This window comes from Giraffa tippelskirchi, chromosome 11, assembly GCF_054371585.1.
Source record: "Giraffa tippelskirchi isolate mGirTip1 chromosome 11, T2T-mGirTip1v1.2.pri, whole genome shotgun sequence".
NCBI lineage: Eukaryota > Metazoa > Chordata > Mammalia > Artiodactyla > Giraffidae > Giraffa > Giraffa tippelskirchi.
Genome location: NC_137285.1, coordinates 71719224 through 71735979, shown reverse-complemented (window position 1 = coordinate 71735979; position 16756 = coordinate 71719224).

Below are 16756 nucleotides of genomic sequence, written 5' to 3'. Positions count from 1 at the left end.
GGAGAGGCCCTGCCCGCAGGTGCACCCGCGGGCACCCGCAGCTCGTCGACAGGGTTAGGGAAGGGGGGGAATTAGGGAAGGGGGGGAGGGGCTAGAACCCCTTCGGGCTCGTCGACCCGCGGCTCCAAGCGGCTCTGCGGCCGAGTTAGGGGAGGAGGGGGGGAGGGGCAGACAGCCTGACAGCCGCGCGACGGGCGCGCGCTGCCGGCTCGGCGGGCGAGGTCGCGAGTGGGAGAGGCCCTGCCCGCAGGTGGACCCGCGGGCACCCGCAGCTCGTCGACAGGGTTAGGGAAGGGGCGGAGGGGATAGAGCCCCGTCGGGCTCGTCGACCCGCGGCTCCTGGCGGCTCTGCGGCCGAGTTAGGGAAGGGGGGGGAGGGGCAGACTCCCTGCCAGGCGGGCGACGCGCGCGCGCTGGCGGCTGGGCGCCATAGGTCGCGAGTGCGAGAGGCCCGGCCGACAGGTGGACACGCGGGCACCGCCAGCTCGGCGGCAGAGTGAGGGAAGGGGGGGGAGGGGCAGACACCCTGACACCCGGGCGACGGGCGCGCGCTGGCGGCTCGGCGGGCGAGGTCGCGAGTGGGAGAGGCCCTGCCCGCAGGTGCACCCGCGGGCACCCGCAGCTCGTCGACAGGGTTAGGGAAGGGGGGGAGTTAGGGAAGGGGGGGAGGGGCTAGAACCCCGTCGGGCTCGTCGACCCGCGGCTCCAAGCGGCTCTGCGGCCGAGTTAGGGGAGGAGGGGGGGAGGGGCAGACAGCCTGACAGCCGGGCGACGGGCGCGCGCTGCCGGCTCGGCGGGCGAGGTCGCGAGTGGGAGAGGCCCTGCCCGCAGGTGGACCCGCGGGCACCCGCAGCTCGTCGACAGGGTTAGGGAAGGGGGGGAGGGGCAGACACCCTGACAACCGGGCGACGGGCGCGCGCTGGCGGCTCGGCGGGCGAGGTCGCGAGTGGGAGAGGCCCGGCCGACAGCTGGACCCGCGGGCACCGCCAGCTCGGCGGCAGAGTGAGGGAAGGACGGAGGAGGGGCGGAGTCCCTGCCAGGCGGGCGACGCGAGCGCGCTGGCGGCTCGGCGGCAGAGGTCGCGAGTGCGAGAGGCCCGGCGGACAGGTGGACACGCGGGCACCGCCAGCTCGGCGGCAGAGTGAGGGAAGGGGGGGGAGGGGCAGACACCCTGACAACCGGGCGACGGGCGCGTGCTGGCGGCTCGGCGGGCGAGGTCGCGAGTGGGAGAGGCCCGGCCGACAGCTGGACCCGCGGGCACCGCCAGCTCGGCGGCAGAGTGAGGGAAGGAGGGAGGAGGGGCGGAGTCCCTGCCAGGCGGGCGACGCGCGCGCGCTGGCGGCTCGGCGCCAGAGGTCGCGAGTGCGAGAGGCCCGGCCGACAGGTGGACACGCGGGCACCGCCAGCTCGTCGACAGAGTGAGGGAAGGAGGGAGGAGGGGCAGAGTCCCTGCCAGGCTGGCGACGCGCGCGTGCCGGCGTCTCGGCGGCAGGGGTCGCGAGTGCGAGAGGCCCGGCCGACAGGTGGACCCGCGGGCACCGCCAGCTCGTCGACAGAGTGAGGGAAGGAGGGAGGAGGGGCAGAGTCCCTGCCAGGCTGGCGACGCGCGCGTGCCGGCGTCTCGGCGGCAGGGGTCGCGAGTGCGAGAGGCCCGGCCGACAGGTGGACCCGCGGGCACCGCCAGCTCGTCGACAGAGTGAGGGAAGGAGGGAGGAGGGGCAGAGTCCCTGCCAGGCGGGCGACGCGCGCGCGCTGGCGGCTCGGCGAGAGAGGTCGCGAGTGCGAGAGGCCCGGCCGACAGGTGGACACGCGGGCACCGCCAGCTCGGCGGCAGAATGAGGGAAGGGGGGGGAGGCGCAGACAGCCTGACAGCCGGGCGACGGGCGAGCGCTGGCGGCTCGGCGGGCGAGGTCGCGAGTGGGAGAGGCCCTGCCCGCAGGTGGACACGCGGGCACCCGCAGCTCGTCGAGAGTTAGGGAAGGGGGGGAGTTAGGGAAGGGGGGGAGGGGATAGAACCCCGTCGGGCTCGTCGACCCGCGGCTCCAAGCGGCTCTGCGGCCGAGTTAGGGGAGGAGGGGGGGAGGGGCAGACAGCCTGACAGCCGGGCGACGGGCGCGCGCTGCCGGCTCGGCGGGCGAGGTCGCGAGTGGGAGAGGCCCTGCCCGCAGGTGGACCCGCGGGCACCCGCAGCTCGTCGACAGGGTTAGGGAAGGGGGGGAGGGGATAGAGCCCCGTCGGGCTCGTCGACCCGCGGCTCCTGGCGGCTCTGCGGCCGAGTTAGGGAAGGGGGGGGAGGGGCAGACTCCCTGCCAGGCGGGCGACGCGCGCGCGCTGGCGGCTCGGCGCCAGAGGTCGCGAGTGCGAGAGGCCCGGCCGACAGGTGGACACGCGGGCTCCGCCAGCTCGGCGGCAGAGTGAGGGAAGGGGGGGGAGGGGCAGACACCCTGACAACCGGGCGAAGGGCGAGTGCTGGCGGCTCGGCGGGCGAGGTCGCGAGTGGGAGAGGCCCGGCCGACAGGTGGACACGCGGGCACCGCCAGCTCGGCGGCAGAGTGAGGGAAGGAGGGGGAGGGGCAGACACCCTGACAACCGGGCGACGGGCGCGTGCTGGCGGCTCGGCGGGCGAGGTCGCGAGTGGGAGAGGCCCGGCCGACAGCTGGACCCGCGGGCACCACCAGCTCGGCGGCAGAGTGAGGGAAGGAGGGAGGAGGGGCGGAGTCCCTGCCAGGCGGGCGACGAGCGCGCGCTGGCGGCTCGGCGGCAGAGGTCGCGAGTGCTAGAGGCCCGGCCGACAGGTGGACACGCGGGCACCGCCAGCTCGGCGGCAGAGTGAGGGAAGGGGGGGAGGGGCAGACAGCCTGACAGCCGGGCGACGGGCGCGCGCTGGCGGCTCGGCGGGCGAGGTCGCGAGTGGGAGAGGCCCTGCCCGCAGGTGGACCCGCGGGCACCCGCAGCTCGTCGAGAGTTAGGGAAGGGGGGAAGTCAGGGAAGGGGGGGAGGGGATAGAACCCCGTCGGGCTCGTCGACCCGCGGCTCCTGGCGGCTCTGCGGCCGAGTTAGGGGAGGAGTGGGGGAGGGGCAGACAGCCTGACAGCCGGGCGACGGGCGCGCGCTGGCGGCTCGGCGGGCGAGGTCGCGAGTGGGAGAGGCCCTGCCCGCAGGTGCACCCGCGGCACCCGCAGCTCGTCGACAGGGTTAGGGAAGGGGGGGAGTTAGGGAAGGTGGGGAGGGGCTAGAACCCCGTCGGGCTCGTCGACCCGCGGCTCCAAGCGGCTCTGCGGCCGAGTTAGGGGAGGAGGGGGGGAGGGGCAGACAGCCTGACAGCCGGGCGACGGGCGCGCGCTGCCGGCTCGGCGGGCGAGGTCGCGAGTGGGAGAGGCCCTGCCCGCAGGTGGACCCGCGGGCACCCGCAGCTCGTCGTCAGGGTTAGGGAAGGGGGGGAGGGGATAGAGCCCCGTCGGGCTCGTCGACCCGCGGCTCCTGGCGGCTCTGCGGCCGAGTTAGGGAAGGGGGGGAGGGGCAGACTCCCTGCCAGGCGGGCGACGCGCGCGCGCTGGCGGCTGGGCGCCATAGGTCGCGAGTGCGAGAGGCCCGGCCGACAGGTGGACACGCGGGCACCGCCAGCTCGGCGGCAGAGTGAGGGAAGGGGGGGGAGGGGCAGACACCCTGACACCCGGGCGACGGGCGCGCGCTGGCGGCTCGGCGGGCGAGGTCGCGAGTGGGAGAGGCCCGGCCGACAGCTGGACCCGCGGGCACCGCCAGCTCGGCGGCAGAGTGAGGGAAGGAGGGAGGAGGGGCGGAGTCCCTGCCAGGCGGGCGACGCGCGCGCGCTGGCGGCTCGGCGGCAGAGGTCGCGAGTGCGAGAGGCCCGGCCGACAGGTGGACACGCGGGCACCGCCAGCTCGGCGGCAGAGTGAGGAAAGGAGGGAGGAGGGGCGGAGTCCCTGCCAGGCGGGCGACGCGCGCGCGCTGGCGCTCGGCACCAGAGGTCGCGAGTGCGAGAGGCCCGGCCGACAGGTGGACACGCGGGCACCGCCAGCTCGGCGGCAGAGTGAGGGAAGGGGGGGAGGGGCAGACAGCCTGACAGCCGGGCGACGGGCGCGCGCTGGCGGCTCGGCGGGCGAGGTCGCGAGTGGGAGAGGCCCTGCCCGCAGGTGGACCCGCGGGCACCCGCAGCTCGTCGACAGGGTTAGGGAAGGGGGGGAGGGGATAGAGCCCCGTCGGGCTCGTCGACCCGCGGCTCCTGGCGGCTCTGCGGCCGAGTTAGGGAAGGGGGGGGAGGGGCAGACTCCCTGCCAGGCGGGCGACGCGCGCGCGCTGGCGGCCGGGCGCCATAGGTCGCGAGTGCGAGAGGCCCGGCCGACAGGTGGACACGCGGGCACCGCCAGCTCGGCGGCAGAGTGAGGGAAGGGGGGGAGGGGCAGACACCCTGACACCCGGGCGACGGGCGCGCGCTGGCGGCTCGGCGGGCGAGGTCGCGAGTGGGAGAGGCCCGGCCGACAGCTGGACCCGCGGGCACCGCCAGCTCGGCGGCAGAGTGAGGGAAGGAGGGAGGAGGGGCGGAGTCCCTGCCAGGCGGGCGACGCGCGCGCGCTGGCGGCTCGGCGGCAGAGGTCGCGAGTGCGAGAGGCCCGGCCGACAGGTGGACACGCGGGCACCGCCAGCTCGGCGGCAGAGTGAGGGAAGGAGGGAGGAAGGGCAGACACCCTGACACCCGGGCGACGGGCGCGCGCTGGCGGCTCGGCGCCAGAGGTCGCGAGTGCGAGAGGCCCGGCCGACAGCTGGACCCGCGGGCACCGCCAGCTCGGCGGCAGAGTGAGGGAAGGAGGGAGGAGGGGCGGAGTCCCTGCCAGGCGGGCGACGCGCGCGCGCTGGCGGCTCGGCGGCAGAGGTCGCGAGTGCGAGAGGCCCGGCCGACAGGTGGACACGCGGGCACCGCCAGCTCGGCGGCAGAGTGAGGGAAGGGGGGGAGGGGCAGACAGCCTGACAGCCGGGCGACGGGCGCGCGCTGGCGGCTCGGCGGGCGAGGTCGCGAGTGGGAGAGGCCCTGCCCGCAGGTGGACCCGCGGGCACCCGCAGCTCGTCGAGAGTTAGGGAAGGGGGGAAGTCAGGGAAGGGGGGGAGGGGATAGAACCCCGTCGGGCTCGTCGACCCGCGGCTCCTGGCGGCTCTGCGGCCGAGTTAGGGGAGGAGTGGGGGAGGGGCAGACAGCCTGACAGCCGGGCGACGGGCGCGCGCTGGCGGCTCGGCGGGCGAGGTCGCGAGTGGGAGAGGCCCTGCCCGCAGGTGCACCCGCGGGCACCCGCAGCTCGTCGACAGGGTTAGGGAAGGGGGGGAGGGGATAGAGCCCCGTCGGGCTCGTCGACCCGCGGCTCCTGGCGGCTCTGCGGCCGAGTTAGGGAAGGGGGGGGAGGGGCAGACTCCCTGCCAGGCGGGCGACGCGCGCGCGCTGGCGGCTCGGCGGCAGAGGTCGCGAGTGCGAGAGGCCCGGCCGACAGGTGGACACGCGGGCACCGCCAGCTCGGCGGCAGAGTGAGGGAAGGAGGGAGGAGGGGCGGAGTCCCAGCCAGGCGGGCGACGCGCGCGCGCTGGCGGCTCGGCGCCAGAGGTCGCGAGTGCGAGAGGCCCGGCCGACAGGTGGACACGCGGGCACCGCCAGCTCGTCGACAGAGTGAGGGAAGGAGGGAGGAGGGGCAGAGTCCCTGCCAGGCTGGCGACGCGCGCGTGCCGGCGTCTCGGCGGCAGGGGTCGCGAGTGCGAGAGGCCCGGCCGACAGGTGGACCCGCGGGCACCGCCAGCTCGTCGACAGAGTGAGGGAAGGAGGGAGGAGGGGCAGAGTCCCTGCCAGGCTGGCGACGCGCGCGTGCCGGCGTCTCGGCGGCAGGGGTCGCGAGTGCGAGAGGCCCGGCCGACAGGTGGACCCGCGGGCACCGCCAGCTCGTCGACAGAGTGAGGGAAGGAGGGAGGAGGGGCAGAGTCCCTGCCAGGCGGGCGACGCGCGCGCGCTGGCGGCTCGGCGACAGAGGTCGCGAGTGCGAGAGGCCCGGCCGACAGGTGGACACGCGGGCACCGCCAGCTCGGCGGCAGAATGAGGGAAGGGGGGGGAGGCGCAGACAGCCTGACAGCCGGGCGACGGGCGAGCGCTGGCGGATCGGCGGGCGAGGTCGCGAGTGGGAGAGGCCCTGCCCGCAGGTGGACACGCGGGCACCCGCAGCTCGTCGAGAGTTAGGGAAGGGGGGGAGTTAGGGAAGGGGGGGAGGGGATAGAACCCCGTCGGGCTCGTCGACCCGCGGCTCCAAGCGGCTCTGCGGCCGAGTTAGGGGAGGATGGGAGGAGGGGCAGACAGCCTGACAGCCGGGCGACGGGCGCGCGCTGCCGGCTCGGCGGGCGAGGTCGCGAGTGGGAGAGGCCCTGCCCGCAGGTGGACCCGCGGGCACCCGCAGCTCGTCGACAGGGTTAGGGAAGGGGGGGAGGGGATAGAGCCCCGTCGGGCTCGTCGACCCGCGGCTCCTGGCGGCTCTGCGGCCGAGTTAGGGAAGGGGGGGGAGGGGCAGACTCCCTGCCAGGCGGGCGACGCGCGCGCGCTGGCGGCTCGGCGCCAGAGGTCGCGAGTGCGAGAGGCCCGGCCGACAGGTGGACACGCGGGCTCCGCCAGCTCGGCGGCAGAGTGAGGGAAGGGGGGGGAGGGGCAGACACCCTGACAACCGGGCGACGGGCGCGTGCTGGCGGCTCGGCGGGCGAGGTCGCGAGTGGGAGAGGCCCGGCCGACAGCTGGACCCGCGGGCACCGCCAGCTCGGCGGCAGAGTGAGGGAAGGGGGGGAGGGGCAGACAGCCTGACAACCGGGCGACGGGCGCGCGCTGGCGCCTCGGCTGGCGAGGTCGCGAGTGGGAGAGGCCCTGCCCGCAGGTGGACACGCGGGCACCCGCAGCTCGTCGAGAGTTAGGGAAGGGGGGAAGTCAGGGAAGGGGGGGAGGGGATAGAACCCCGTCGGGCTCGTCGACCCGCGGCTCCTGGCGGCTCTGCGGCCGAGTTAGGGGAGGAGTGGGGGAGGGGCAGACAGCCTGACAGACGGGCGACGGGCGCGCGCTGGCGGCTCGGAGGGCGAGGCCGCGAGTGGGAGAGGCCCTGCCCGCAGGTGGACCCGCGGGCACCCGCAGCTCGTCGACAGGGTTAGGGAAGGGGGGGAGGGGATAGAGCCCCGTCGGGCTCGTCGACCCGCGGCTCCTGGCGGCTCTGCGGCCGAGTTAGGGAAGGGGGGGGAGGGGCAGACTCCCTGCCAGGCTGGCGACGCGCGCGCGCTGGCGGCTGGGCGCCATAGGTCGCGAGTGCGAGAGGCCCGGCCGACAGGTGGACACGCGGGCACCGCCAGCTCGGCGGCAGAGTGAGGGAAGGGGGGGAGGGGCAGACAGCCTGACAACCGGGCGACGGGCGCGCGCTGCCGGCTCGGCGGGCGAGGTCGCGAGTGGGAGAGGCCCTGCCCGCAGGTGGACACGCGGGCACCCGCAGCTCGTCGACAGGGTTAGGGAAGGGGGGGAGGGGATAGAGCCCCGTCGGGCTCGTCGACCCGCGGCTCCTGGCGGCTCTGCGGCCGAGTTAGGGAAGGGGGGGGAGGGGCAGACTCCCTGCCAGGCGGGCGACGCGCGCGCGCTGGCGGCTGGGCGCCATAGGTCGCGAGTGCGAGAGGCCCGGCCGACAGGTGGACACGCGGGCACCGCCAGCTCGGCGGCAGAGTGAGGGAAGGGGGGGAGGGGCAGACACCCTGACACCCGGGCGACGGGCGCGCGCTGGCGGCTCGGCGGGCGAGGTCGCGAGTGGGAGAGGCCTGGCCGACAGCTGGACCCGCGGGCACCGCCAGCTCGGCGGCAGAGTGAGGGAAGGAGGGAGGAGGGGCGGAGTCCCTGCCAGGCGGGCGACGCGCGCGCGCTGGCGGCTCGGCGGCAGAGGTCGCGAGTGCGAGAGGCCCGGCCGACAGGTGGACACGCGGGCACCGCCAGCTCGGCGGCAGAGTGAGGGAAGGGGGGGAGGGGCAGACAGCCTGACAACCGGGCGACGGGCGCGCGCTGGCGCCTCGGCGGGCGAGGTCGCGAGTGGGAGAGGCCCTGCCCGCAGGTGGACACGCGGGCACCCGCAGCTCGTCGAGAGTTAGGGAAGGGGGGAAGTCAGGGAAGGGGGGGAGGGGATAGAACCCCGTCGGGCTCGTCGACCCGCGGCTCCTGGCGGCTCTGCGGCCGAGTTAGGGGAGGAGGGGGGGAGGGGCAGACAGCCTGACAGCCGGGCGACGGGCGCGCGCTGGCGGCTCGGCGGGCGAGGTCGCGAGTGGGAGAGGCCCTGCCCGCAGGTGGACCCGCGGGCACCCGCAGCTCGTCGACAGGGTTAGGGAAGGGGGGGAGGGGATAGAGCCCCGTCGGGCTCGTCGACCCGCGGCTCCTGGCGGCTCTGCGGCCGAGTTAGGGAAGGGGGGGGAGGGGCAGACTCCCTGCCAGGCGGGCGACGCGCGCGCGCTGGCGGCTGGGCGCCATAGGTCGCGAGTGCGAGAGGCCCGGCCGACAGGTGGACACGCGGGCACCGCCAGCTCGGCGGCAGAGTGAGGGAAGGGGGGGGAGGGGCAGACACCCTGACACCCGGGCGACGGGCGCGCGCTGGCGGCTCGGCGGGCGAGGTCGCGAGTGGGAGAGGCCCGGCCGACAGCTGGACCCGCGGGCACCGCCAGCTCGGCGGCAGAGTGAGGGAAGGAGGGAGGAGGGGCGGAGTCCCTGCCAGGCGGGCGACGCGCGCGCGCTGGCGGCTCGGCGGCAGAGGTCGCGAGTGCGAGAGGCCCGGCCGACAGGTGGACACGCGGGCACCGCCAGCTCGGCGGCAGAGTGAGGGAAGGAGGGAGGAGGGGCAGACACCCTGACACCCGGGCGACGGGCGCGCGCTGGCGGCTCGGCGCCAGAGGTCGCGAGTGCGAGAGGCCCGGCCGACAGCTGGACCCGCGGGCACCGCCAGCTCGGCGGCAGAGTGAGGGAAGTAGGGAGGAGGGGCGGAGTCCCTGCCAGGCGGGCGACAAGCGCGCGCTGGCGGCTCGGCGGCAGAGGTCGCGAGTGCGAGAGGCCCGGCCGACAGGTGGACCCGCGGGCACCCGCAGCTCGTCGACAGGGTTAGGGAAGGGGGGGAGGGGATAGAGCCCCGTCGGGCTCGTCGACCCGCGGCTCCTGGCGGCTCTGCGGCCGAGTTAGGGAAGGGGGGGGAGGGGCAGACTCCCTGCCAGGCGGGCGACGCGCGCGCGCTGGCGGCTGGGCGCCATAGGTCGCGAGTGCGAGAGGCCCGGCCGACAGGTGGACACGCGGGCACCGCCAGCTCGGCGGCAGAGTGAGGGAAGGGGGGGAGGGGCAGACACCCTGACACCCGGGCGACGGGCGCGCGCTGGCGGCTCGGCGGGCGAGGTCGCGAGTGGGAGAGGCCTGGCCGACAGCTGGACCCGCGGGCACCGCCAGCTCGGCGGCAGAGTGAGGGAAGGAGGGAGGAGGGGCGGAGTCCCTGCCAGGCGGGCGACGCGCGCGCGCTGGCGGCTCGGCGGCAGAGGTCGCGAGTGCGAGAGGCCCGGCCGACAGGTGGACACGCGGGCACCGCCAGCTCGGCGGCAGAGTGAGGGAAGGGGGTGAGGGGCAGACAGCCTGACAACCGGGCGACGGGCGCGCGCTGGCGCCTCGGCGGGCGAGGTCGCGAGTGGGAGAGGCCCTGCCCGCAGGTGGACACGCGGGCACCCGCAGCTCGTCGAGAGTTAGGGAAGGGGGGAAGTCAGGGAAGGGGGGGAGGGGATAGAACCCCGTCGGGCTCGTCGACCCGCGGCTCCTGGCGGCTCTGCGGCCGAGTTAGGGGAGGAGGGGGGGAGGGGCAGACAGCCTGACAGCCGGGCGACGGGCGCGCGCTGGCGGCTCGGCGGGCGAGGTCGCGAGTGGGAGAGGCCCTGCCCGCAGGTGGACCCGCGGGCACCCGCAGCTCGTCGACAGGGTTAGGGAAGGGGGGGAGGGGATAGAGCCCCGTCGGGCTCGTCGACCCGCGGCTCCTGGCGGCTCTGCGGCCGAGTTAGGGAAGGGGGGGGAGGGGCAGACTCCCTGCCAGGCGGGCGACGCGCGCGCGCTGGCGGCTGGGCGCCATAGGTCGCGAGTGCGAGAGGCCCGGCCGACAGGTGGACACGCGGGCACCGCCAGCTCGGCGGCAGAGTGAGGGAAGGGGGGGGAGGGGCAGACACCCTGACACCCGGGCGACGGGCGCGCGCTGGCGGCTCGGCGGGCGAGGTCGCGAGTGGGAGAGGCCCGGCCGACAGCTGGACCCGCGGGCACCGCCAGCTCGGCGGCAGAGTGAGGGAAGGAGGGAGGAGGGGCGGAGTCCCTGCCAGGCGGGCGACGCGCGCGCGCTGGCGGCTCGGCGGCAGAGGTCGCGAGTGCGAGAGGCCCGGCCGACAGGTGGACACGCGGGCACCGCCAGCTCGGCGGCAGAGTGAGGGAAGGAGGGAGGAGGGGCAGACACCCTGACACCCGGGCGACGGGCGCGCGCTGGCGGCTCGGCGCCAGAGGTCGCGAGTGCGAGAGGCCCGGCCGACAGCTGGACCCGCGGGCACCGCCAGCTCGGCGGCAGAGTGAGGGAAGTAGGGAGGAGGGGCGGAGTCCCTGCCAGGCGGGCGACAAGCGCGCGCTGGCGGCTCGGCGGCAGAGGTCGCGAGTGCGAGAGGCCCGGCCGACAGGTGGACACGCGGGCACCGCCAGCTCGGCGGCAGAGTGAGGGAAGGGGGGGAGGGGCAGACAGCCTGACAACCGGGCGACGGGCGCGCGCTGGCGCCTCGGCGGGCGAGGTCGCGAGTGGGAGAGGCCCTGCCCGCAGGTGGACACGCGGGCACCCGCAGCTCGTCGAGAGTTAGGGAAGGGGGGAAGTCAGGGAAGGGGGGGAAGGGATAGAACCCCGTCGGGCTCGTCGACCCGCGGCTCCTGGCGGCTCTGCGGCCGAGTTAGGGGAGGAGTGGGGGAGGGGCAGACAGCCTGACAGCCGGGCGACGGGCGCGCGCTGGCGGCTCGGCGGGCGAGGTCGCGAGTGGGAGAGGCCCTGCCCGCAGGTGGACCCGCGGGCACCCGCAGCTCGTCGACAGGGTTAGGGAAGGGGGGGAGGGGATAGAGCCCCGTCGGGCTCGTCGACCCGCGGCTCCTGGCGGCTCTGCTGCCGAGTTAGGGAAGGGGGGGAGGGGCAGACTCCCTGCCAGGCGGGCGACGCGCGCGCGCTGGCGGCTGGGCGCCATAGGTCGCGAGTGCGAGAGGCCCGGCCGACAGGTGGACACGCGGGCACCGCCAGCTCGGCGGCAGAGTGAGGGAAGGGGGGGAGGGGCAGACACCCTGACAACCGGGCGACGGGCGCGCGCTGGCGGCTCGGCGGGCGAGGTCGCGAGTGGGAGAGGCCCGGCCGACAGCTGGACCCGCGGGCACCGCCAGCTCGGCGGCAGAGTGAGGGAAGGAGGGAGGAGGGGCGGAGTCCCTGCCAGGCGGGCGACGCGTGCCCGCTGGCGGCTCGGCGCCAGAGGTCGCGAGTGCGAGAGGCCCGGCCGACAGGTGGACACGCGGGCACCGCCAGCTCGGCGGCAGAGTGAGGGAAGGGGGGGAGGGGCAGACAGCCTGACAACCGGGCGACGGGCGCGCGCTGGCGCCTCGGCTGGCGAGGTCGCGAGTGGGAGAGGCCCTGCCCGCAGGTGGACACGCGGGCACCCGCAGCTCGTCGAGAGTTAGGGAAGGGGGGAAGTCAGGGAAGGGGGGGAGGGGATAGAACCCCGTCGGGCTCGTCGACCCGCGGCTCCTGGCGGCTCTGCGGCCGAGTTAGGGGAGGAGTGGGGGAGGGGCAGACAGCCTGACAGCCGGGCGACGGGCGCGCGCTGGCGGCTCGGCGGGCGAGGTCGCGAGTGGGAGAGGCCCTGCCCGCAGGTGGACCCGCGGGCACCCGCAGCTCGTCGACAGGGTTAGGGAAGGGGGGGAGTCAGGGAAGGGGGGGAGGGGCAGACAGCCTGACAGCCGGGCGACGGGCGCGCGCTGGCGGCTCGGTGGGCGAGGTCGCGAGTGGGAGAGGCCCTGCCCGCAGGTGCACCCGCGGGCACCCGCAGCTCGTCGACAGGGTTAGGGAAGGGGGGGAATTAGGGAAGGGGGGGAGGGGCTAGAACCCCTTCGGGCTCGTCGACCCGCGGCTCCAAGCGGCTCTGCGGCCGAGTTAGGGGAGGAGGGGGGGAGGGGCAGACAGCCTGACAGCCGCGCGACGGGCGCGCGCTGCCGGCTCGGCGGGCGAGGTCGCGAGTGGGAGAGGCCCTGCCCGCAGGTGGACCCGCGGGCACCCGCAGCTCGTCGACAGGGTTAGGGAAGGGGCGGAGGGGATAGAGCCCCGTCGGGCTCGTCGACCCGCGGCTCCTGGCGGCTCTGCGGCCGAGTTAGGGAAGGGGGGGGAGGGGCAGACTCCCTGCCAGGCGGGCGACGCGCGCGCGCTGGCGGCTGGGCGCCATAGGTCGCGAGTGCGAGAGGCCCGGCCGACAGGTGGACACGCGGGCACCGCCAGCTCGGCGGCAGAGTGAGGGAAGGGGGGGGAGGGGCAGACACCCTGACACCCGGGCGACGGGCGCGCGCTGGCGGCTCGGCGGGCGAGGTCGCGAGTGGGAGAGGCCCTGCCCGCAGGTGCACCCGCGGGCACCCGCAGCTCGTCGACAGGGTTAGGGAAGGGGGGGAGTTAGGGAAGGGGGGGAGGGGCTAGAACCCCGTCGGGCTCGTCGACCCGCGGCTCCAAGCGGCTCTGCGGCCGAGTTAGGGGAGGAGGGGGGGAGGGGCAGACAGCCTGACAGCCGGGCGACGGGCGCGCGCTGCCGGCTCGGCGGGCGAGGTCGCGAGTGGGAGAGGCCCTGCCCGCAGGTGGACCCGCGGGCACCCGCAGCTCGTCGACAGGGTTAGGGAAGGGGGGGAGGGGCAGACACCCTGACAACCGGGCGACGGGCGCGCGCTGGCGGCTCGGCGGGCGAGGTCGCGAGTGGGAGAGGCCCGGCCGACAGCTGGACCCGCGGGCACCGCCAGCTCGGCGGCAGAGTGAGGGAAGGACGGAGGAGGGGCGGAGTCCCTGCCAGGCGGGCGACGCGAGCGCGCTGGCGGCTCGGCGGCAGAGGTCGCGAGTGCGAGAGGCCCGGCGGACAGGTGGACACGCGGGCACCGCCAGCTCGGCGGCAGAGTGAGGGAAGGGGGGGGAGGGGCAGACACCCTGACAACCGGGCGACGGGCGCGTGCTGGCGGCTCGGCGGGCGAGGTCGCGAGTGGGAGAGGCCCGGCCGACAGCTGGACCCGCGGGCACCGCCAGCTCGGCGGCAGAGTGAGGGAAGGAGGGAGGAGGGGCGGAGTCCCTGCCAGGCGGGCGATGCGCGCGCGCTGGCGGCTCGGCGCCAGAGGTCGCGAGTGCGAGAGGCCCGGCCGACAGGTGGACACGCGGGCACCGCCAGCTCGTCGACAGAGTGAGGGAAGGAGGGAGGAGGGGCAGAGTCCCTGCCAGGCTGGCGACGCGCGCGTGCCGGCGTCTCGGCGGCAGGGGTCGCGAGTGCGAGAGGCCCGGCCGACAGGTGGACCCGCGGGCACCGCCAGCTCGTCGACAGAGTGAGGGAAGGAGGGAGGAGGGGCAGAGTCCCTGCCAGGCTGGCGACGCGCGCGTGCCGGCGTCTCGGCGGCAGGGGTCGCGAGTGCGAGAGGCCCGGCCGACAGGTGGACACGCGGGCACCGCCAGCTCGTCGACAGAGTGAGGGAAGGAGGGAGGAGGGGCAGAGTCCCTGCCAGGCGGGCGACGCGCGCGCGCTGGCGGCTCGGCGAGAGAGGTCGCGAGTGCGAGAGGCCCGGCCGACAGGTGGACACGCGGGCACCGCCAGCTCGGCGGCAGAATGAGGGAAGGGGGGGGAGGCGCAGACAGCCTGACAGCCGGGCGACGGGCGAGCGCTGGCGGCTCGGCGGGCGAGGTCGCGAGTGGGAGAGGCCCTGCCCGCAGGTGGACACGCGGGCACCCGCAGCTCGTCGAGAGTTAGGGAAGGGGGGGAGTTAGGGAAGGGGGGGAGGGGATAGAACCCCGTCGGGCTCGTCGACCCGCGGCTCCAAGCGGCTCTGCGGCCGAGTTAGGGGAGGAGGGGGGGAGGGGCAGACAGCCTGACAGCCGGGCGACGGGCGCGCGCTGCCGGCTCGGCGGGCGAGGTCGCGAGTGGGAGAGGCCCTGCCCGCAGGTGGACCCGCGGGCACCCGCAGCTCGTCGACAGGGTTAGGGAAGGGGGGGAGGGGATAGAGCCCCGTCGGGCTCGTCGACCCGCGGCTCCTGGCGGCTCTGCGGCCGAGTTAGGGAAGGGGGGGGAGGGGCAGACTCCCTGCCAGGCGGGCGACGCGCGCGCGCTGGCGGCTCGGCGCCAGAGGTCGCGAGTGCGAGAGGCCCGGCCGACAGGTGGACACGCGGGCTCCGCCAGCTCGGCGGCAGAGTGAGGGAAGGGGGGGGAGGGGCAGACACCCTGACAACCGGGCGAAGGGCGCGTGCTGGCGGCTCGGCGGGCGAGGTCGCGAGTGGGAGAGGCCCGGCCGACAGGTGGACACGCGGGCACCGCCAGCTCGGCGGCAGAGTGAGGGAAGGAGGGGGAGGGGCAGACACCCTGACAACCGGGCGACGGGCGCGTGCTGGCGGCTCGGCGGGCGAGGTCGCGAGTGGGAGAGGCCCGGCCGACAGCTGGACCCGCGGGCACCACCAGCTCGGCGGCAGAGTGAGGGAAGGAGGGAGGAGGGGCGGAGTCCCTGCCAGGCGGGCGACGCGCGCGCGCTGGCGGCTCGGCGGCAGAGGTCGCGAGTGCTAGAGGCCCGGCCGACAGGTGGACACGCGGGCACCGCCAGCTCGGCGGCAGAGTGAGGGAAGGGGGGGAGGGGCAGACAGCCTGACAGCCGGGCGACGGGCGCGCGCTGGCGGCTCGGCGGGCGAGGTCGCGAGTGGGAGAGGCCCTGCCCGCAGGTGGACCCGCGGGCACCCGCAGCTCGTCGAGAGTTAGGGAAGGGGGGAAGTCAGGGAAGGGGGGGAGGGGATAGAACCCCGTCGGGCTCGTCGACCCGCGGCTCCTGGCGGCTCTGCGGCCGAGTTAGGGGAGGAGTGGGGGAGGGGCAGACAGCCTGACAGCCGGGCGACGGGCGCGCGCTGGCGGCTCGGCGGGCGAGGTCGCGAGTGGGAGAGGCCCTGCCCGCAGGTGCACCCGCGGCACCCGCAGCTCGTCGACAGGGTTAGGGAAGGGGGGGAGTTAGGGAAGGTGGGGAGGGGCTAGAACCCCGTCGGGCTCGTCGACCCGCGGCTCCAAGCGGCTCTGCGGCCGAGTTAGGGGAGGAGGGGGGGAGGGGCAGACAGCCTGACAGCCGGGCGACGGGCGCGCGCTGCCGGCTCGGCGGGCGAGGTCGCGAGTGGGAGAGGCCCGGCCGACAGCTGGACCCGCGGGCACCGCCAGCTCGGCGGCAGAGTGAGGGAAGGAGGGAGGAGGGGCGGAGTCCCTGCCAGGCGGGCGACGCGCGCGCGCTGGCGGCTCGGCGGCAGAGGTCGCGAGTGCGAGAGGCCCGGCCGACAGGTGGACACGCGGGCACCGCCAGCTCGGCGGCAGAGTGAGGAAAGGAGGGAGGAGGGGCGGAGTCCCTGCCAGGCGGGCGACGCGCGCGCGCTGGCGCTCGGCACCAGAGGTCGCGAGTGCGAGAGGCCCGGCCGACAGGTGGACACGCGGGCACCGCCAGCTCGGCGGCAGAGTGAGGGAAGGGGGGGAGGGGCAGACAGCCTGACAGCCGGGCGACGGGCGCGCGCTGGCGGCTCGGCGGGCGAGGTCGCGAGTGGGAGAGGCCCTGCCCGCAGGTGGACCCGCGGGCACCCGCAGCTCGTCGACAGGGTTAGGGAAGGGGGGGAGGGGATAGAGCCCCGTCGGGCTCGTCGACCCGCGGCTCCTGGCGGCTCTGCGGCCGAGTTAGGGAAGGGGGGGGAGGGGCAGACTCCCTGCCAGGCGGGCGACGCGCGCGCGCTGGCGGCTGGGCGCCATAGGTCGCGAGTGCGAGAGGCCCGGCCGACAGGTGGACACGCGGGCACCGCCAGCTCGGCGGCAGAGTGAGGGAAGGGGGGGAGGGGCAGACACCCTGACACCCGGGCGACGGGCGCGCGCTGGCGGCTCGGCGGGCGAGGTCGCGAGTGGGAGAGGCCCGGCCGACAGCTGGACCCGCGGGCACCGCCAGCTCGGCGGCAGAGTGAGGGAAGGAGGGAGGAGGGGCGGAGTCCCTGCCAGGCGGGCGACGCGCGCGCGCTGGCGGCTCGGCGGCAGAGGTCGCGAGTGCGAGAGGCCCGGCCGACAGGTGGACACGCGGGCACCGCCAGCTCGGCGGCAGAGTGAGGGAAGGGGGGGAGGGGCAGACAGCCTGACAACCGGGCGACGGGCGCGCGCTGGCGCCTCGGCGGGCGAGGTCGCGAGTGGGAGAGGCCCTGCCCGCAGGTGGACACGCGGGCACCCGCAGCTCGTCGAGAGTTAGGGAAGGGGGGAAGTCAGGGAAGGGGGGGAGGGGATAGAACCCCGTCGGGCTCCTCGACCCGCGGCTCCTGGCGGCTCTGCGGCCGAGTTAGGGGAGGAGGGGGGGAGGGGCAGACAGCCTGACACCCGGGCATCGGGCGCGCGCTGGCGGCTCGGCGGGCGAGGTCGCGAGTGGGAGAGGCCCTGCCCGCAGGTGGACCCGCGGGCA